This window comes from Athene noctua, unplaced genomic scaffold (genome assembly GCF_965140245.1).
Source record: "Athene noctua unplaced genomic scaffold, bAthNoc1.hap1.1 HAP1_HAP1_scaffold_36, whole genome shotgun sequence".
NCBI lineage: Eukaryota > Metazoa > Chordata > Aves > Strigiformes > Strigidae > Athene > Athene noctua.
In genome coordinates this window covers 1587543-1608070 of record NW_027437538.1, presented here as the reverse complement: position 1 = coordinate 1608070, position 20528 = coordinate 1587543, and the positions used below count along the sequence as shown (strand labels likewise).

The following is a 20528-nucleotide window of genomic DNA, read 5'->3' as shown; positions in this document are numbered from 1 at the left end:
CACCAGGAGAAGAGAGAGAAGGAGGCACTGAACGTCTGAGTGTAACCGCTGCAAACGTCAGTTCAACAACAAACTTCATCTGTTTGCTGCAGAGCGGAGCTGGAGCCAAGGGGTGACGTTCCCCAACACCGCGCTGCCCAGACGCTCACGGCCACGGGATTTCTTAAAACAAGGCCATGACTGGGTATTTCCTTGAGGTAGGCCCCTCCTGCGCTCCGAGCGGGAGGAGCATCGCGGCTGTGAGCGGGGCAGAGGCTGCGCGGGCAGCGGGGACCCGGCTGCTGTTCAGCCCCTGACGCCGAGGGGCAGAGGAGGAGGCGCAGCCGTTCCCCATCAGGTGCCCCACGCCTGGAGGAGGACGGGGAGAAGGGGCGGCCGGTAGGTTCCGGGGAGACTGTTGGAATCTTGGGGGGAAAAATGGAGAACTGGGGGGCCAGTGGGATCTGGGCGGGGGGTAAGGGGGTTTTGGAGGGACCGGGGTGTGGGGGACAAATGGGGTTTGGAGAGGCCACAGGGGTGATTTGGGGTCGCTGAGGGTCCCAGGGGTACCTGATCCCCCTCCATGTGTCCCTCCTCAGCAGATGCTGCTGCCTCAGGTGGACCCCGAGAGCGTCAGCCCCGACTGCCTCCAGTACCAGTGCTGGGAGGTACTCCAGGTGCGAGTGGGAGGAACTGGGAGGGGGCTGGGGGTCACCAGAAGGAGTTCTGGGCGGGGACTGGAGGGTGCTGGGAGGCAGCTGGGGGCTACTAGGAGGGACCTGGGGGAACTGAGAGGTAACTGGGAGGGAGGCAGTGTGGGCATGGGGTACTGGGAGGTAACTGGGTGGTAACTGGGAGTACTGGGGTGGGCTGGGTGTTACTAGGAGGTAATTAGGAGGCAGCTGAGGGCTACAGGGAGGGAACTCAGGGGCACTGGGATGATCTGGGAGCACTGGGAGAGGACTGGAGACACTGGAAGGTGGTTGGGGACCACTAGGAAGAGCCAGAGCAGTGCTGGGAGAGACTGGGAAGTAACTGGTAGGGAGGTGGTGTAGGTGGGGGTAACTAACTGGGAGCACTGGGATGGGCTGGGGGTCGCTGGTAATTGAATGTGGTGGGGGACTACTGGGAGGTGTCTGGCGGTTAAGGAGAAGGACCGGGAAGTAGCTGGGGGGGAGGTAGGGCAGGTGGGAGTAACTGGGGGTGACTGGGAGCACTGGGCAGGCTCTGTGCGGACCCTGACAGGCGCCCTGGCCACCCGGGTGGTCCTCCAGGCTGTGGGGGTGGGGGACAGCGCTGCCACCGTCACCGGGGCCACCCTCACCTGGGTGCTGTGGGGTGAGGCCCCCAAAGCCCCTTTTTATCCCCAAATCCTCCATGGCCCCAGTGTCCATGTTTCACCATCAAATCCCCCGATTTTACCACAAAATTTCCACATTTGACCCCAAATTTACCATTTTTGACTCCCAAACCTTCCACTTTTGATCCCAGAATTTCCCCGTTTGACACCAAATCAGCCTCAGCACCCCCAAAATTCCTGTTTTTCATCCCATAATCTATCTTGACTCTCAAAATCGCACAGTTTTACCCCAAAATCTGTACCAGCACCCCCAAAAGCCCCCCACTTCTGCTCGAAAATTCTCTATGGGCCCCAGAATCCCCCAGTTTGACCCCAGAATGGTCACCACCTAGCAACTAACCAGTGCCCAGTCAAAACCAGCCCAGCTCCCCAGTACCAGGGAGAGGGTTTTGGTGCTGGGACAAATGGCGACGTGCCAGCTTGGCTCACGGGGGCCGTTTCGTGCCCTGAGGTACCTCGGGAGGGGCAGGATGGGCTAAAGCTTCCCCCCTCCTCCTCCTCCTCCTCCTCCTCCTCCTCCTCTCCGGGCTGGGTGCGGGTGTGGGGTCCTGGGGGCAGCGGCAGAGGCCGGGGGGGACCCTGCTCAGCACACTCAGGGGGGTCCCCTTTGGAAGGACGCTACGGAGTCCCGGTGGCTTGTGGCTCCAGCTTTATTTTAAAAAACCATTATTCCAGGACTTTTTCCAGAGAGTTTGGTCTCTCCGACGCTCAGCAGAGCCAGCAGCACAGCGCCCGCAGGCTCCATCTTGATGTCGGACTCTGCTCTATTGTCAGGACTGAGACGGTCTGGGCTGCCAGGGAACTGATGGAGAGTTCAGCCTCTTTCCTCAAGGGCAGGAGCGCTGCAGGAGAAGGGAGCAGAGCAGCCGTGAGCCCCCAGTGCCCGCAGGGACCCCCCCCAGCCCATGCCAGCCCCATCCATCTCCTTCCCTGCCAGGAGGAGCCGGTGAGACACCCAGAGGGGCTGAGGCTGCTGCTCAGGAATGACCCGTGTGCCCCCGACACCCAAAGGGGCTCAGGACCGGGACAGGCCACGGAGTCATTTTTCCATTTGCCGTACGAGTGGGTCTAGAGTTGTGTGCGGCCTCAACGAGCCCGTGTATTGATCTGAGCATCCCAGCGTGGAGCCTGGACATCATCAGCCTCCTGGCAAGGGGCGGGACAGAGACAGCTGTTCTTTCCCCACAAATTCCCTTCCTTTCTGGGGAGAAAACAAAACTCCTCCCATTTCAAGACCTTACTACAGAGCTATGCTAGCCTCTGTGTTAAGACAGAGACAACTTTGTGAAACTGCTCTTGGAAAAAACCTCCTGAAACTGCTCATCTGCCCCTGGACTGTTTTCCTGGGGCGGGGCCGGGCACGGCAGCACCTGCCCGGGCTCTGTCCCCTACTCACCGTTGCAGATCTCCCACAGCATCTCCCGGCTGAGGATCCTCCGGCGCCGCACAGCAAGCCCTGGGGCACAGAGCTAATGTCAGAGCTCTGCTCCCCCTGGGCAGGGCTGTCCCCCGGCAAGGACAGCGCCCGAGGGCGCTGGGAACCAGCAAGAGCCCAGCGAGCCCACCAGTGGGGACTGGGGCTGGGGGGCCAGAAATGGGTCCCCGGGGACTCACCGATGAACCTGACGGCCGCCTCCCGCACGGTGGCCTGAGGGTCCTTCAGGTAGGGCAGGCTCTGGAGCAGATATTCTTCCACCCTGCTCCTCCTGTGCGTTATCTGAGGGAGCACAAGGGCACGGGGCTGGTACGGACCCTCTGCAGCTGTCCGCTCCCTCCCAGTGACTCCCGTCTCCCAGCCGGGAGCCCCGTGGGGCTGGGGGCCAGAGAGAGCCGCAGGCAGAGGGGGCTGGGGGTGCCGAGACCCCTCCGTCCCGCTGCCAGGGCCCAGCTGGGCCGGGCTCTCGTGGAGAAGAGCCCCTGGGGGCTGCGTGCTGGAGGGCAGGGAAGGAGGCTGCAGCTGGAGCAGCGGGGCCGGGGCAGGGCGGCGATGCAGAGCGGCGCAGCCCCCCCCCGGCACGGCTGCAGCCCCCGTCCAGCCCGCCCCGGGGTGTGGGGGGTGTCCTCACCAAGCACTCTCCGATCAGGGGTGTCTGCCCTGTCTCGGCCGCGGAGCTGAGCCTCCTCCAGCCCAGGAACTCTCCACAGGCGCTGAGGGTGTCCCGGGAAGCCTGCGGAGAAGCAGAGGCTGGGCGATGGCACCAGAGCCCGGGGAGGAGAGCTGGCATCCTCCTGCTCTGGGCCTGGCTTTGAGCTGGGGGCACGGGGTGATCCCGGGATTGGATCCCCCTTCATTGCTGGGGCCATGCCGCGCTCTGGGAGCCGGCCCCGGCTGAGCAGGGAACTGTCTGTGCCAGGTTCTCTGGCCCTGCTCGTGCTGGGGCTGCAGGGACCCGTCCTGTGGGCCGGGGGGTCCCCACCTCCCCCTCCAGCTCTGCAGCACTGGGACCAGTGCAGCGGGACCCCGCGGTGACGCACATTCCCACTGTCCCTCACGCCCAGGCCACCCCCGTGGTGTCCGCACGCCCCTCCCCGCGACACCAGTCGCTGTCACTGCACCTTGGCCACGCTCTCCACCTGGTCGCTCGTATGGAAGAAGAGTGGGAGCAGCACACTCTGCACTGTCTCCACCATTTTTTTCTTGTTCCTCTCTGCCGCAGTCTTCACCACGTCTCTGAAGAGGCGGATGGAGAGCTCCCGCACCCGGCTGCACTCCTGGCAGGGAGGAGGACAGAGGGAGCTCAGCACCCTGCCCACGGTGGGGGGGGAGAGGAGCTGCTCCGGGGTCAGATCCTGAACGCAGGAGCCGTCGGCCAGATCTGCAGCTGCGGCTCAACAAGCCCTGGAAGGCCGCAGGAGAGGAGCAGGAAGGGGAAGGGGAAGAGCCCCAAAAGGCTACGCAAGAGGAGTAAGGGGGGACCCCTCCCAAATGCTTCCCGCATGGCCGCACCGAAGGGCAGCCATCTTGCAGCCATCGCCTCTGCTCAGGCTCCCACGGCAGTCTTACATGATCGAAGAGGGGCAGGAGCTTCTCCGCCAGCCTCGGGGAGATGAGGTTGGCTTCCGCCCTCTTCATGTGCCCCAGCACGTTGATAAACACCACCAGAGCCTTGCTCGTGACATCAGCGTTGGCACCCGTCAGGGTCTCCAGTATGTCCGGCAGCAGCACTGGCAGTTTTCTGGCCTGTACGAAACACACCGTTGCCTTTTTGTGAAGCGGTGAAAGACCCCCCCACCGCCCCAGCCCCCGGCTGCCGATGTGGCTCCCCTTGCCGACCCCCCCACGCACCGTTTCAGGTGTCTTTGACAGCGTGATGAGGGCCGTGAGCACCAGCGAGAGCATCACTGGGTTGGGACGCCTCAGGTACCGCTGGGCTTTGTAGAGGGCAGCAAACCCCTCTGCATCAATGTCAGCGCAGACCAGGAGCTGAAATGGAGACAGCGGTGAGAGACCAGCAGAGCTGCAGGGCTCCCTCCCCGCACCAGCACGGTCCATGGCAAGGGTCTCCTCTCCCCCTGCAGCCACCTCCGAGTCCCCACGTCTCTGACCCAGGACCAGCAACCGCCTCGACTCTGGTTTCTGCCCCTTCCCGGGGTCTCCAGGCTGCGGAGCTGGGCAGGGGGATGCAGGCAGGGGGGAGGGCAGAGCGCTGCCTGTGCCGGGACAGGATTGGTGGGGCCAGACCAGCGTGGGGTGGGCCCGAGCGTGTGGCACAGGGGTCTGGCTGGTGCTGAGCAGGGGAAGGAGGAGGAGGAGGAGGAGGAGGAAGGGAGATCGCTGGGGCTGGGCGTGGGTCACTCACGGCCAAGGGGTAGATGCAGGCGTCCTCCGCGGCAGAGCTGAACACCCTGCGCAGCCGCCAGTCCCGCAGCACGCTGACCAGCTCCGACAAGATGCCCCACAGATCCCAGGGCGTGGAGATCGTCACCTCCCACATGGCCATGGCAGCGCTGCGGAGCCAGAGCCAACTCGGTCAGTCGGGCTGCCTCGGCTCCTCCGGGCCCCGGCCCTGCCCACCCCCTCATTTCGGGGTGCCCGGGGAGGCAGAGGGGGGTGAGGTTCTGTTCCCGTGGGGCAGGGGCTCTGCTGGGGCCGGCTCTGGCTGCAGGGGGAAGCGTGGTGGGATGGAGAGCCCTGCTCCTCGGGGATATCCCGCAGTTTCCCGTGGGTCTGGCAGCCAGAGAGTCTCTGGGCCACTCTGCCCGTGGGGAACGAGCCCTCAAGGCTGTCAGGGCCGGTACCTGTCACACGCTGGAGAGATCCTCAGAAGGCTCCTGACCACCTCCCTGGGGCTCCACCTGGTCAGCACCAGCAGCAGCGAGTGCAGGCTGTTGCGGGCTGGCTCCGTGCGGATGCGCTCCACATTTTTGTGGATGTATCTCAGGATTTCTGGCACCTGGAGGGGACGTGGGTAAGGATGGTGCTGCTGTTCCCACCCCTCCCTGCTGCCTTGAAATGGTTTGGGGGTCCTGAGAGAGCCGGGTTAGGGCAGGAGGGAAGAACAAGGCTTGACACATATTGACACAGGAGGACGGTCCAGCCACGGGGCACTTACATCCGTCAGCCAGGACGCGGGGTCCCTCACGGCCATGTCCACGACATCTCCGCCCTTCTGCCTGTCCTGGACATCGTCTGACGTCAAGGCCTCGATGGCCACAAGGAGAACGTCCATCCTCTGAGAAGGCCGGAGGTATTCGCCAAACACCTACGGGAGGAGGGATGGGGGGAAGACGTGTCACTCTGAGCACGCCGACGGTGCTGCACGTCTGGTGAGCTCAGCCGTCCCTGGGTCCCTGTGCTGCACAAGCCGATGCCACAGACAAGGGTCCCTGCGAGGGGGGAGCTCATTACCATTGTCATGTCGCTGCTGTCAAGAGAAGAAAGCATCCAGGTGCTCTCAGTATCCCATCCTGGTTGGAGCTCTGGATCCTCCTCCAGGAGCGTCTCGCCTACAGGGGAACACGGAAGAGTCGCTAGGACACGCCACCTTCCCAACGAGCCTCCCGGGCGGCGAAGAGCTTTAAATGGCCCCACGCCGAGGAAACGGGGTCCCGGCATCGAGCCCGCCCCGGGGAGCCCTCTACTCACCCATCTGCAGCGGCTGCACCGTGGACACCTCGTGGGGCTCCGGAGGAGAGCTGCTCTCCTGGGGAGCCCCCACCTCCTCCCAGACCACCCTGGGGCTGCTGGGGGGTCTCTCTGCCATGCTCAGAAATGGAGGGAAGTGGCTGAGGGACCGTGGGGGGGTTCGGCTTAAGGGAAACGCCGGGGGCGGTGGGGAAGACGTGGGCTGTGCTCAGGAGTGTCCTCACTGCGCTCCTGCCCTGTCCCTTCCCCGTCTTGTCAGACCCTGCGGGGCTGCGCTGCTCAGATACGGTGCCGGGGGTGACACGGAGTGATGTCACAAAGGGGTCACATTGTGACGCGTCACCCAGGCCGGGTGGGGCAGGGTTCCGCTGCGGGGGGTGGGGACCCAGCTCGCCATTGGCCGACAGCTCCTCTTGGGGTTTCCCCAGGCCCCCATCATGTCCCCTCAGCACCTTCCTGTACCCTCGGGCTCGTCCCAGAGGGTTCTCACACCCCGGCACAGCCCGCGGGCCTTCTGCTTTGGTCCCGACAGAAACACTCCAGACTGGCCCATCCCTGCTTAGTGGTCACCTGAGGCGTTTGCTCGCCCGTGTCCAGTTCTGTCCCACACTCACAGAGTAGCTTTAATCTGCTATGACAGTGTCCTGGTTTCAGCTGGGATAGAGTTAATTTTCTTGAGCTGGGAGGGGCGCAGCCAGAGTGCCAGGCCCAGACTGGCCATTGGAGTGTTCCCCATCCGTGACGTTATGCTCAGGATATACAGCAGGTGCGTTCTCTCCTGCTTCAGTTTTGCAGTGGCAGGATCTCCGTTCTGTCGGGGTCGCTGTCCGGGAGCGGGCTGGGAATCGGGCGGTGGGTGCTGAGCAGTCGCCTTGGGCATCACCCGTTTGTACTTTCTACTCTTGTTATTGTTTTATTTATTACAATCACTAAACTGATGGTTTTTTATTTCAACCTACGAGTTTTCCTTGTGTCCCTCCACTCTCTTCCCCCATCCCCCTATGGGCGGAGGGTGAGCGAGCGGCTCCGTGGTGTTTGGCTCCGACCGAGTTCAAACCACGAGAGTCCTTTTTGGTGCCCAGTGTGGGGCTCGAAGGGTCGAGATAGCGGCAGATCTGGTCAGTGTGTCATAGCCATTGGTTAGAAGCATTCATTATATTGGCTTATCAGTTGCTGGTCGTCATGTCCATCGCTTGGCTCCTTAAAATTGCATCACCTCATTTGCTGTATATAGTCCCCAGATGCTTCTCACCACCCGTGGGAGTCGGGTTAAGATTTTTGTTTTGCTGAACTGTGTAACACTGATTGATGGCACGGTGAAGTTGTCAGTCCTGAGGCTACTTACACCGGTGTTTGAGAATTTGGGGAATTTTGAACAGCCTCGGAATGCTGAGACTAACACTGTCGTCTTACTGCTGGGAGCCAGCGTGTTCCTGCATGGGTTCAGGCTTTGTTCAGGGTTGAGCAACTATCTGAGTATCACCCGGAGATCTACCCCAGGGTCGGAGAGTTCTGAGTGACTGGGGCTGTGGGACAGCACGGGCAAGTGCCCAGGATGGGGGTCCATGGGTCGGTGGTCGCGATCTCCCCCTGCCGGAATTACCTTTTGCTTAAGGACACGGTTTTCTTGGCAGGGACCTGCAAGCTGTTACGGTTACTGCCCTCAGTTCCCATTAATCCTGGACCTTGACAGCTACTTGCATTCTTCTAGTCCTGTGTATGTATTATAAATCAGTTTACAGATCACCTCGTGTTTTGTTGCCTAGGTTCTAACCGTTCCCTTGAAACAATTATGAGCAATCCCTTCGGCCTCGGTACGGGGCTGTACAGGGGATTTTAGAGTAGCAGTCAGTTGCTAGATTGAAAATAGTATAAATGTGAAATCATTTGTACTAAAATATCTCCTAATTCTATACTTATGTGAAAATCAAACGCAATTTAATTTCCGTTGTTAATAAAATCAGTAGCACTAGCACACAGCGATTCAGACACACCCCGTTTTTATTTTTATATCAAGTGCCCCTGGACAGTATTCCAGATGGAAGGCAGGTGCGGGTAATCCTTCCAGAAATACTGGCGGCTCAAAGCAATTGTCCTCCTGTCCCACAGAGCATCCCCAAAGAAGACTGAGCTCCCCAACAGGACTTGCCCGGCTGCAGTCCCTCCCCAGGAAGCCCAAAGAGAAACATGATGCTGTCACGACACTCGGGGACACTGTGGGACAGGGAGGGGACATGGGGACGGCCCCACATGGGGACACTGGGAGAGCTGGTGGCTCCCGACACGTGTCGTGATGATGGGGATGAGCTGGTGGAGACTGGGGACATAGCAGGACATCGGGGGCGGGGGGGTTGGTGGGGCACACAGGGGTGTTTAGAGCAGCCCTGGGTGACATCCCCCAGGGAATCCCAGGGAAGGGGACAGTGTGGGGGGGACGGTGTCCCCCAGACTCACGTATTTCCCAGGGAGAGGGGGGCGTTGTCCACCAGAGCCTTCACCATCCCCATGAGGGAGATGAGCAGCACCAGATTGTTCTGCACCCTGTTGACATGGACGTGGGGGAAAGGGAGACCCCAAAAAGCGTGGGGGGGTGATACAAGGGCCACCCCGCTTTTGAGGACACACCTGTGTCACCCGACGTGTTGGGGACACCCATGGCACTCACCCCCTCTGAGATGAAGGTGCTGAAATGTAGAAGAATCTAGTAGAGACCGGGGTGGCAGCGATGCTCTGGACAGCTTGATGGGGGTGGATACGTGGGGATGTCACCCCAAGGGACAAGGGGACACCCCAAGTGATGTGGCAGGGGGGTGGGGACACGGTGGGGGAGCAACAGGGACCCCTAAATACGATACTGAAGGTGGGAGGAGAGAGGGAGGCCACCAACCCAAGAGGTCAGTGTTGACTTGGGGACACCAGTACATCCCCAAAAAATGTCGTTGGGGACCCCCTGAGATTTCGGGGACACGGGGGGGACACTGATGGCACGTTGGGCCTGGCAGGAGCCCACGCAGGCCTCGGGGATCTCCTTGCAGCAGAGCTGCTGTTCCACCCAGAGCTCGTAGGCGCGGTGGGGTTTGAAGCTCAGCGGGGTCCCCTCCAGCAAGGGCCCCTCCTTCTCCTGCCCTGGGGGCACGGAAAGGGGGGACACGGTCACCAGGGGTGCGGGGAGCCCCCCAAAATCTCAACAGATATCCCAGCTGCCCCTGGAGCTCCCCAAGTGCCTGCAGACAAAGGAGTTTCAGGGTGCACTTTGGGGCTTTTAGACAAAAAGTTTGGGGATGAAATAGAAGGATTTGGGGCATGGCAGGGATTTTGGGTTGAAATTGAGATATTTAGGAGTTTGGGGTGAAATTGCGGGATTTGGGGCATGGTGAGGTTTGTGGTGAAAAGGAGCGATTTTGCATATGGGAGATTTGGGGTGAAAAAGGGGGATTTGTGGTACAGGGAGGTTTGGGGCTGAAAAGGAGGGATTTTGCATACAGGGATGTTTTGGGGTCAAACTGGCTGATTTGGGGATGAAACTGGAGAAAATTTTGGGATCCGACTGTGGGATTCTGGTGGTCCAAGAGAGATTTTGGGATTACTGAAGGAGATTTGGCAGTGAAACTAAACCTCTTTGAGGTAGAATGAGGGGATTCTGGAGTCCAAGGAGGATTTTGGGGTGAAACTAGGATCCTGGCTTTGGGGGTGCGGAGAAGATTTTGTGGTGAAGCTGGAGGATTTTAAGATTCAAGATGGATTTGGGGCGAAAAATAGAATTTCTGGGGTGCTGAGGCTGATTTGGAAGACAAGATAATTTGGGGGGGCAAAATATGAGCTTTGGGGATCAAAATGCGGTTTGGGGGTCAAACAGGGGAATTCTGTGGTGAAAGTGGGCATTCGGGGGTCAAACATGGATCTGGGGACCAAGGGCGATTCCGGGGGTGATTCCCAGGAATCCCAAGTCCCCCCTGCAGCCCACCCAAACCCCATTTGCCAAGCCCAGGTCCCTGAAAAACACCCTCAGCCCCCCGACACCCCCCCTCATTAGTGCCCCCCAGACCCTGTTGGCTCCCCAGATCTCCATTTTACCCCCAAGACCCCAGATATCTCCACAGGACCCTACCAGCCCACCCCAGGACCCCCCTACGCCCCGTTACCCCCCAGGAGAGCCCCAGGACCCCAATATCCCCACAAGATCCACCCAGGACCCCAGTAACCCCCTTCTGGACCCTTCCTGCACCCCATTACTGTCCCCCAGGGCCCCAATATCTCCCCCAGAAACTGCCCCCAGGAGCCCATTCCACTGCCCCCAGGGCCCCAATAACCCCCTCAACTCCCACAGAACCCCGATACCCCCCCCCCCCGATAACCCCCCCAGGTCCCCAGTCCCCCCTCACGGCACAGGCAGGAGTGTGGGCAGGGGCTGGGGGGACACAACGTGCTGGAGCCCCCCGGGGTCCCCTGGCCCCACAGGGCCTACTGCCTGCGACACTCTGCCAGGGCTCCGTGGGCTCCCCTGAGGGATGTTCCTGCAGAGATTCGGGTCACCCAGGCAGTGGGAATTCCTCCTCTCAAAACACTCCTGTGTGCTGGTGGTGACGGAATGTTTCTCCCGCCAAGGGGGCACCAGCCCCGGCAGCCCCAGCACTAGTGGTGGTGGCTCCGGCCCAGCAGTGGGTGAGCCAGGGGCTGGGCCCATTTCCCGGGGGGGGAGTGGGATCGCTGGGGAGGGGGAAAGCTTTGCTCTAAAAATCCAAACTGGTCCTGAACGTTTTTTCAGAAAGAGGTTTGTGGTCACAGTTGGGGCTGTCCAGGCGTTCTGATGTGTGACCGTGCTTGTGCTTTTCCCTTGAACTCGGGGGGTTTTGCTCTCTGTAGGGGTCTGTGGTGTCTGCGGGGTTTACCTGTCAGGTTACCCCAGGGAAAGGGAACTTAGCCCTTTATTTTTACTTCAAGTGCCCAAGAAGTGCCACATTCAATATTCTCCGCTCGCCGTGTCTGATTTGCTGTGGGGGGGTTCAGTCTGATGAATCACCTGGGAGCGGTGCTTCGGAGGGTGCCGGTCACCAGAGCCGAGAGGTGCTGCTCAGAAAGCGGCGTTAAGCCCGAGGGCCAGAGCTGGCCCAGGGGGGCTCTTGCCCTCCGGCTGGGGGACAGTGTTTCCCAGCTGGGCGGTGCTGGGAGAGATGGGGGGTGAGCAGGGCTGTGCTGGAGCCCAGCCCCTCTGCAGAGCCCGGCTGCTCCTCTGCCTTTCTGGACAAAGGTCAGTGTCTGTGCAGAGCTGCTAATTCGCACCTTTGCCAAAAGAGAAATCCTGTTTTTTTCGAGTTGGAACGACCTGCTCTGCTTTCAGAAGGAATCTCTTGACCTCTGCAGGCAGAGCAGAAATCTCACGCCATTAAGGTACAAGAAGTAACTGAAAAGTAATTAAAGGACAATGTCTGTGTGCTGGGATGCTGGGAGTGCCTCTGGGTGGGAAATCCGGCAGCAGCCCTTGCGCTGAGGCTGCCAACAGCCGGCACAGCTGCTGCCGGGGGGGCCCCGCTTCAGCCTCCCCCAGCAGCCTCTCCTTCATCTGCACCTCTCTGCTCGGCACCAGCTCTGCAGAAAACAGTCGCTTTTCCCTGCGCGTGGCTGTGGATTGCTGTGAACGTGATGTAACCGGTTGGCACCGTGCTTCTCGGCAAGCTTGTCCTGCCCGATGTGCTGTCAGGCTGCAGGTCGTCCCCTGGTTCCCAGGTGAGTGTTGGGGCTTCTCCTGGGGTCTCCTGGGCATCTTCTTACATGTTGACCAAATGCCCATGTGAAAGTAGACTTAATCCTCACAATAACTGATAAGGAAGAATTAATCAAGACCTAAAGAAACCCAGGCTCCTGTCCAGAACAGCTGTGTAGATCATCTTGCCTGTTTTTCCTTCCTGTCACCTTCCAGCTCCTGTTGAGCTCTGCTCGGCCCTGCACCTCTGCTTGTTCTCCTCCCCACTGGATGGAGCCAGGCAGACCGGCCTGCTCCTCCTCCTTTTCCCTGGTGTTCTCCCTGTGGCATCTGTTTTCTGTAACGGCCTGGTCTTTGTGCAAGCCCATTTCAAAACTGCTCTGGCAGGTTCCCCGTTCAGGAGGTGCCTGTGGCTGCAGGGATGCCGTGTGGAGCAGGTGGGACAGGGCTGGTGTCTGCTCCGGGTGGGTCGGGGTTTGCACCCTCGGGTGCTGCGCAGAGGCCGGGTGCAGCCGGCGTGTGCCCTGTGCCGGGGAGCTGGCCGGGGGTGTCAGGGGCGCGGAGAGGTCTGACGGCACCTTCCTGGGCGCTGGCTGGGCCGGGCCGGGGAGGGCTTGGGCTTTGTGTGTGGTGGTCGGGGGAGGCGATGCAGCAGGTGGAGCCGGCTCGTCTCTGATCGACCTTTTGAGGCAATTCCTGTTGTGGATTTCGGTTGTAGGACAGTTAACTGAAACCTTGTTTTATAAGTTATTGCTGGTCAATATGAGCAGTGCAACCCCTCGGAATGGCAGTACTCAGAGGTGGCTGCATCCGCATCCAGGGGATGCTCCTCTGCCCTTAGAACTTATGGAAGGAAGCTTGCAGGGGTCAGTAGTGCTGCTGCTGAGGGGACTGGGTTTTCCAGAGCTGGGGAGCAGATTCTTACCCTGGCCGTGCTGCGTCTGCACTGTGAAAGCCTGTGCACAGCACTGCCTTGCTGCCTGGGCCTTCAGTTTCAGAGCTCTGCTGTCAGGTATTTACTACCCCGCTCTGGTTACTGTTGTCATGGTCCTGTTTTCCTTCATCCTTCACTGGCCGTGGTGAGCAGCAGGCATCTGAAGGTGGTGATGAGAATGGGATGGATCAGGAGAGGCAGCAGGACCACTGGCCGTGAAAGAGTTGTCAGGTGTTCAGTGTCACAGGAGAAGCAGCTGAGAGGTTTCAGAATGGTGATTTGTTTGAAGAGGGGTCACACACGGTCACAGGACATCCTGAAGTTTCATGTTGTGTTACAGAGAGGTACTCCAGTCTAAACTTCAGGCAAGTAGCAGCTATTTCTTGGTATATTCAAATCACTTGGAAGTTCCTTTGCTCCTTCTGTTGTTACCAGGTGTTGAATTGGCAGCTGACCGCCCCAGAGCTCTCGCTTCTGTCTCGCCATCTCCCCCATGACAGCCGCTGCTCCTGTGTGGCTCGGCTGTGTGCGTTGCCGAAGGGCCTGCACACATTCCTCTCTATCCCATTGTTTGCCACGGGAGAAATGGAATTGGGAACAGTCGCACTTTGGGGATTCCATCCTGGGCAGGCAATGGGATGTGCCTGAAACTGTAGTTTGGCTGTATGGGGAATTGTGGCCGAACCAGAGCGTAGGGTTGGGGAGCCAAAACGTTCCAGCAGCAATGGAGAGAGAAGTAAGCAAAGGTTCCAGCTGCCAGCCTGCACACACTGGCTGTGCCTGTCCTCGAATGCCGGGCTGCAGCGCCCCGGGCTGCAGAGGTTATTGTGTAGAAAAGCCCTTGGTGACTGGAATAATTCTCTTGGAAAAAGTCTGCGTGTGGGCAGCGGAACGGGATCTTTACCCTGTGACACAGCGGTACCTCTCGGGCAAAGCTCAGCAGTAAGTGGTTTTTTTGATGAATGTTAATTTTCATTCTGATTTCATACTGTCTGAACTGTTTTGTCAAATCCTGACTGTTCTCCCCAGCTGTCCACCACCCACTCTCCTGTTTTGATGGCTCTTGTCACAGACAGCCTGGTAAAAAGATCTTGGTTATTTTGCCTTTCCTTTTTTTCCCCTTTGAGAAGTCCCGAGAACTTTTTGGAGCTGTCGTGACTCTGCTCCCCTGTGCTCCCCTGCTCCCCGGGCAGCAGTGTGGCAGTGAGAGCTGCCCCCCGGGAGGAGGTGTGCTCTGCTGGCTGTTCAGGAGGTGGCAGCGCTGGGCTCCGTGCTCATCTCCAAAGGTTCCCTGTTCTCCCCGGGCAGTGGATTTGAGTGTTCTGCCATTCCGAGAACAGGAACATCTGTGCAGATACAAACCCTGGAGTTCCTGGATTGGGTTCGTAGAGCCCTGATGCTTTTAATCTCCTTTGGAAGCTGCATTGCCCCACATTTTCTCTCTGCCCTCTCCTTTGTCTCAGAGCTGGCCTTCTTCCCCAGGCTTTGCCTCGTCCCCTGGCAGACTCGAGCTCTCCAGTGCCTGCAGGCCCAGCGGCTGTTGGGGGATCTGAGCTGGGCAGAGGCAGCAGGGCCTGATCTCTGAAGGAAGCGGATGTGGTGGCCTGACTCTGATCTTGCTGAAGCTGCTTTTGTCACCCTTTCCGAAAACCAGCCGAGGGCTGAATCAGAGCTGGCGGTTTGCTGAAGGTACCAAGGAACAGGGGGTTTAGAAGCCCGTGCCTAATCCCGTGGACAACCTTAATGCTGATTCTTTGAGAACTTGTCAGAGGTATTTTATTGTGGGTTTTGTGTAAGGTGCTGTAAAGCAATCCCATGCAGCTGGAAGGCAGAGGCAAGACTGTTTCAGGGCTTTGGAGATCTCTACTCCTGGGACAGCTGCTGCAGTGTTGGGTTTCATTTTCCTTTATAAAACTGAACAAAAATATTCCTTCCATTTCCTTTTCCCTGAGGAGGGAGATTCCTGGAAGTCTCCAGATAGAGTTAAGGGTTGTCTTCGTCTTTTTTCCCGGAGCTGGGCTGAGTGCATCTCCCAGAAGGCCGGGGTTTGGAAGGCTGGGAGCGCTGAGCCGCCCAGCCCGAGAGGACTCCTGACAGCAGGGCTGGGCTGCAGACGTGGCTGCAGGTGCTGCGGGGAGATGCTGGGTGTCTGGGGGGCTGACCCGGCTGCTTTGGTGGTTTGAGGGCGCTGCACTCTCTGCGCCCGCTGCTCAGAAGGTGTTTTCTGTCGGCAGGGCTGGCGGCCCATCGCTCTGTTCTCAGAGGTGAGCGCACAGGAGTCCCTCGCTGGGGCCTGGCTGCAGAGAGCTCTGTGGTACCTTGACAGTGTTGGGCCTTTCCCAGACAAAGCCCAAAGCTGCCAGCTGGCGCTGTTTAACACTCTCCTCTGTAAGAGCCTTCCAGCGGGGATGCCTCTCAACTCTGGCTTTCCCTTCAAAGAACTGTTACCAAAAGCTGCCGTCTCTTTGTCACTTGGCAGATGCCAGCAACGAATCTCTACTTTCGTTGCTTTGGGCTTTTACGTGTTGCCTTAATTAGGACGTGTGCTTTTCTGGGCCGGGCTGGTGGGCAGCTCTCTGGTGGCCAAATCCAGGACAAAAACAAGAGGGTTTACTGTATTACCTCTTGTACTTGAAGGAACAATCCTTGTGTCTTTGGTGGTGTCTTTTGGGAGGGGGATACCAGGCCTCCAAATCCAGCAGTTTACGTCAGTTTATTCTTTGTTCTGTTTCTGGTTTGCTTCGGGCCCTTAATCTGCAGCAGCAGGTTGGGGCTGCTGATGCACAAGGGTTCAGGGCAGGGGTACCTGTTCCTCCAGGACAGGATCTGCTGATTCAGCTCAGTATTTTAAGCAAGATGGAGCCAAATAAATCTTCCTTCTAGCAAGAGCTGGTAGCCAGGATGGATGAGCAGTTCATTCACAGTTACTTAAACACCGAAGGAAGTTTGATTTGTGCATTTAAAATTGCTTTCTTAACCAGTGTTTAGCATCTTGGGTTTCAAGGGTTAAAATAGCCCTGGCAACTTGGATCAGTGAATGGGGATTCAAAAGTGCTCTAGATGAAGCAGGCAGATGTGTTAAACTGCATTTAGCTGACGCCCTGGCTGTCACTAGTGCAGCCAACCCTTGTGCTGAAGACACCTGGGGCTCGTCTGCTGTTCGTAGGGGAGGTTTCGGGCCCTTTCTCAGAGATGTCCCCGCTCTGTCAGGGACGGCTTTACTGACCAGAGGGCAGGAGGCACTTTGGGAGTGGCCCCTTCGGATGGAGGCTGGAGAGCTCTGCTCTTCTGGCCTGGCCGTCAGGCCGTGGCTTTCACAGTGCTCCCGTCTCTCAGCTCAGCTCTGCTTTCTGTCCTTAGGACACAGCTTTGATTTGCCAGGGCTGAGTCCATCAAGACGTCCCTACTGCCCACCTGCACGAGACACCCCCGTCAAGCAAGGGACGGGACAACCTCACACATACAGAAAGCGAAACCTCCCGCTAATTACTGCATGGGAATGAGCCGGCAGAGCTTTTTGTCCGGACGGCGCCCGTGCTGCTGTCAGCTTCAGGAGCCCGGTGCTTCCCGCACGGCATCTTCCTCCCCGTTCCCCCTGCCCTGGGCAGACCTCTGCCTCAGGTCTGGCCCTGCTGTTTCATGAGCGGTGCCCTCTGGGCGTGGTTATCGAGTGTTAGGACAGACTGTGGGTGCTGCGCCGTGTTACACGGCGGTGGTTGTGTCAGTCAGACGTGGACGAGTCCCAAGTGCAGATGTGCGGTGACAAGTGCCCGTTATCTGGCCCTGACTCCAGGAGAACCGAAGCCCTTCAGCCTTCTCGCTCTGGGTGGAGATGAGGGATGGGGAGCAGCTGCAGACTGCCAAGGGGGCAGCGACAGGAGGATCCTTTGCTCTGCTCCCCGCATTAAACTGCTCTGCTGGCAAGCAGCAGCTCTGGTTTCCCCTGATTTTTGCACTGACTGCTTGTGGTGTCTGATCTGCTGCGCTGTTCTAAGCAGTCTCCCTGCGAGCAAGAGACTTGGGAGTGGTTGAGCTGAGATTTCCAGGTTCCTGATCAGAGGAAAGGCTGTTCCCGGCAAATTGGAGTTGGGTTCCTGATTGCATCCTGGTAGCAAAGATTATTCAACCAGTAGAAAAAAAAAAAAACAAAAAAAAAACCCACAACCATAAAACCCCACAAACCAGAACTGCTGTTTATTGAGTGCTTGGCACATCGTAGCTGAGCAAATCCTGGCGCTCAGTACGAGTTACAGCTCTGCTTTTCTGAGCCCATGAGCTGGGCTCACTCACAGCTGCCCTGACTGTCAGCAATGCTACCTGCCTCCTGACTTTTACTGCCCCGTGGGGTTTGGGGGCTTCGGGAACCCTTTTCCTCTTTCCATCAGCCCATTTCCCACATGCTCTACTCTCAGGTTGTTTGGGACTCTGGCCTCTCTCCAGTGTTTTCTGGCTGAAGCCCTTTGGTTTGCACCAGCCCCTGTCTGTCTGGATGTCCATCTCGGACTCGCTCTGTCTGTCCTCAGCTGACAGACCAGGACGTGGGACAGGCATCGGTGCTTCCCAGGTAACCCCCTGCTCCCCCTGCAGGGAGCGCCGGGGGCGTTGGGGACCAGACCTTCCCATTCCTATAGCGCAGGGACCCTGACCGAGCCTGGGACGTGCCCTTTCTGTGTTACTGCCCCAACCGTCACCTTGCGTTTTTCCAGGGAAGGGAAGCACAAAGAGATGTCGCACCAAAGAAACTAAACTCTTCCTCCTGACTTTGTGAGGAGAGGCAGTTCAGCCAGGATCACTGACATGCTGACCTCTCCCCTTCTGGCTGGCACAAGCCTGGCAGCCTGTGTCTCCAAGGGCTTCTTACTGAAAAGGCCCCGGGGCGGACGCTGGCACTTCGGAGTCCCTTATCTGCTCGGAGCAGACCGAGTCTGCACCCCTTTGCTGCAGTCGCCCCTATGTAAAGGCAAGGGGTACCTGTTCACCTTGCAGCAGCAGCAGGGCTGAATGAAGTGCCCTTTCAAAGATCGCTGTAGCTGTGGGGCTTTGGGGTGCGCGGGCCACGCTCACTGCCCGTGGGCAGTGTTGCCCCAGGGATGAGCCTGGCACCGCCATCACCTGCCTCCCCACCCCGAGGAGCACGGAGCTGCCAGTGTGGACGGTGGTGAAGCTTTCTTGAACCCATGTGCTGGGTGCAACCAGCTTTCTCAGAGCAAGGTGCAGAGGCTTGTGGTGGGAGGGTGTTGGATAACCCAGCCCACACTGCGTCTCCTGCTGCTAGTTCCTTAAAACAGTGGCACCTCACGGTTCTTTTCCCAGCTCCGTGTTGTTCTCAGTTTTGAGAGCCCTGGTGGTTCTTCCACCGTAAGGCTCAGCTTGTTTGACATGTTGTATCCGGGGATTCCTGGTGCTGGTGGAGTGCAGGAGACCAGGCAGAAGAGGTTGGTATCTTACTCGATGTGCAGGGCCAAAGATAAAGGCTGCTGAAAAAGGCTGCTTGTATTCCCATGGGGTGGTTGGTCCGTTGCACATCTTCTGGCAGTGGCGTGCACAAGGCAGATGACCTCGGTGCCTTTCTGCTGTCCGCTGCCCTCCGTCTGTGCTGTGAAGCAGCTGGCCTTTTGGTCTCGGACAGTAGTTCAGCAGCTGGTTGCTTACAAACAAAAAAGCAGGAGCCGAGGACTTTGAAGGCACGTGCTGAGGTTCACTTCCAGAACAAAGGCTGCAGGGTCCCAACACACGGGATCTCTTGGAGCCTGTGCTGTAGCTGAGGACAAACATCTGATGGCTTTAAAGGCAGGTAAAGCCTCATTGTGATCCAGAGAGGTGGGGGAGTCTCCACCCTGGGAGATACTTAACACTGCTGGACACATCCCTGCACAATCTGTTTCACTTTTGAAATTGTCTGCTTTGTGCAGAGGGGTGGGACCATCCTGCTGATGACCCAGGCAGTCTGCTTTCTGAGTGAAAGGAAGAGAGTAAAGCGTTATAAACCATGGAGAAATCCCAGATGTACCTTTAATGAGATATCATTTGTAAAAGAAGTTCCCAAGCTGGTGAGACCAGACAGGGGGGGAAAAAATAGTTTCTGAACAGTTTTGGAAACCTCTGTCTTCTAGTCGTAGGAAAATTAAATGGAAGCCATTTTCGGTGCTCAGCCCAACGAGGTATTGTGAACCTGTCTGGGAGAAATTAGCATCCAGTTCCTGATGAAAAAGGTGGGAGCAGCAGCCAGGGAGGGTTAACAGAAGGTATATGCCTCGAGGCCGTGCTAAAGAGAAGCCCTAGTTATTTGTTTCTGAGTCAGAAGTTCAGCTGATGGATGCCTCTGGCAGGTCCTGGGGCCGTGCTCTGTTTTTCCTTAGACACAGAGGATGCTGAGGGCTGAAGGCCCCAGGTGGATGCTCGGTGCCCTTCCCTTCCCCGCTTCAGGGTTTTGGGTGGGTGGCCAAGGGCGGAGGCAGGCAGCTGTAACCTGGCTGCAGATGTGCCGGGCATCGACGCCCACAGCGAATGGGGAGTGTGACACCCCGTGTCTTCCGTGGGACAGGACCCTGCTTGTAGGCAGTTGCTGGAGAGAAGCTGGTGCATAATACTTAGACCTTAATTCTCCTGTGCAATACCATCTGCATCCCAGTCCCACCCACCGAGCTGAGAGGCTTTTTTCCCTGCCCTTCAGGACTGCTGTAGGCACATAATTTAAAGAACATTGATCTGTCAACAGGCTGTATGGGTATGGAGAAGGTAAAGTTTGTCAGTAAAACTTTTTGTTCCCATCAAGTTAGTCTGGGAACAGATACCATCTTCTACTAAGAAAGTCTGTTCTGCCTGTTGTGAAAACCACTAGGCTGCCCAGAGAGGCTGACTGCAGAGAGGGTAGTTAAGCCTCTCCACAGCCTTCACAGCTCCGTGTGGAATGGGAGCTGTTTGCTGTCCTTGTGACTTTGCCTTTTCCCAAATGTGTATGGCTGGACTGGCCTGGCAGGTAGGGAAGTCGAGTCCCCGTGAGGTCAAACGCCTCGCCTGGTCCCTGGCAGAGCTGCGATTAGATGAGTGCAGACCTGTGACCTTCAGTGTCACCCTTGGTCCATCCTTAGGTGCTGTCTCTGGCGTGGGGGGGAATTTGTTTTTCTCTGTCGATAGGAGAGAGGAAAAGCTTTTGGTTTGGTTCAGGAAATGGGGGAAGGTTTCTTCTCTGTGGCTGGTTGCCCTCGTAGTCCCCGTGTGGTTTTGTAAGGGAAAGTGTCAGAGCTGTCTCTGTGGTGGAGCCCCCAGGGAATGTTCTGGGGACGGGCATGAAGCAAACCCCTGGGAAGGAAGGCGGGTGGATGTATGTACCTTCTCTTACGCTCTTGCTTACAGGACATCACCTGGGTCTGCTGAGGCTTCCCGGAGTGCTTGAATACCTGAACTAGAGGCTGTGAGATAGGAGCGTGATTCCCGCAGGCCCTGCCGGGGATCCCAGCTCACGGAG

General features: G+C 58.1%; 1 long non-coding RNA gene across 2 annotated transcripts; it reads left to right on the top strand.

Annotated features, from left to right (window-relative positions):
* Positions 1–47: 47 nt before the first annotated feature.
* LOC141974255 (uncharacterized) lies at positions 48–4106 on the top strand. Of its 2 annotated transcripts, none has more exons than XR_012635705.1 (4): positions 48–378; positions 582–656; positions 2015–3002; positions 3997–4106. It is a non-coding gene; the product is annotated as an uncharacterized LOC141974255 (long non-coding RNA). The 2 variants fall into 2 exon arrangements; XR_012635704.1 differs by having other exon boundaries at positions 579–656.
* The last annotated feature ends 16422 nt before the right edge of the window (positions 4107–20528 follow it).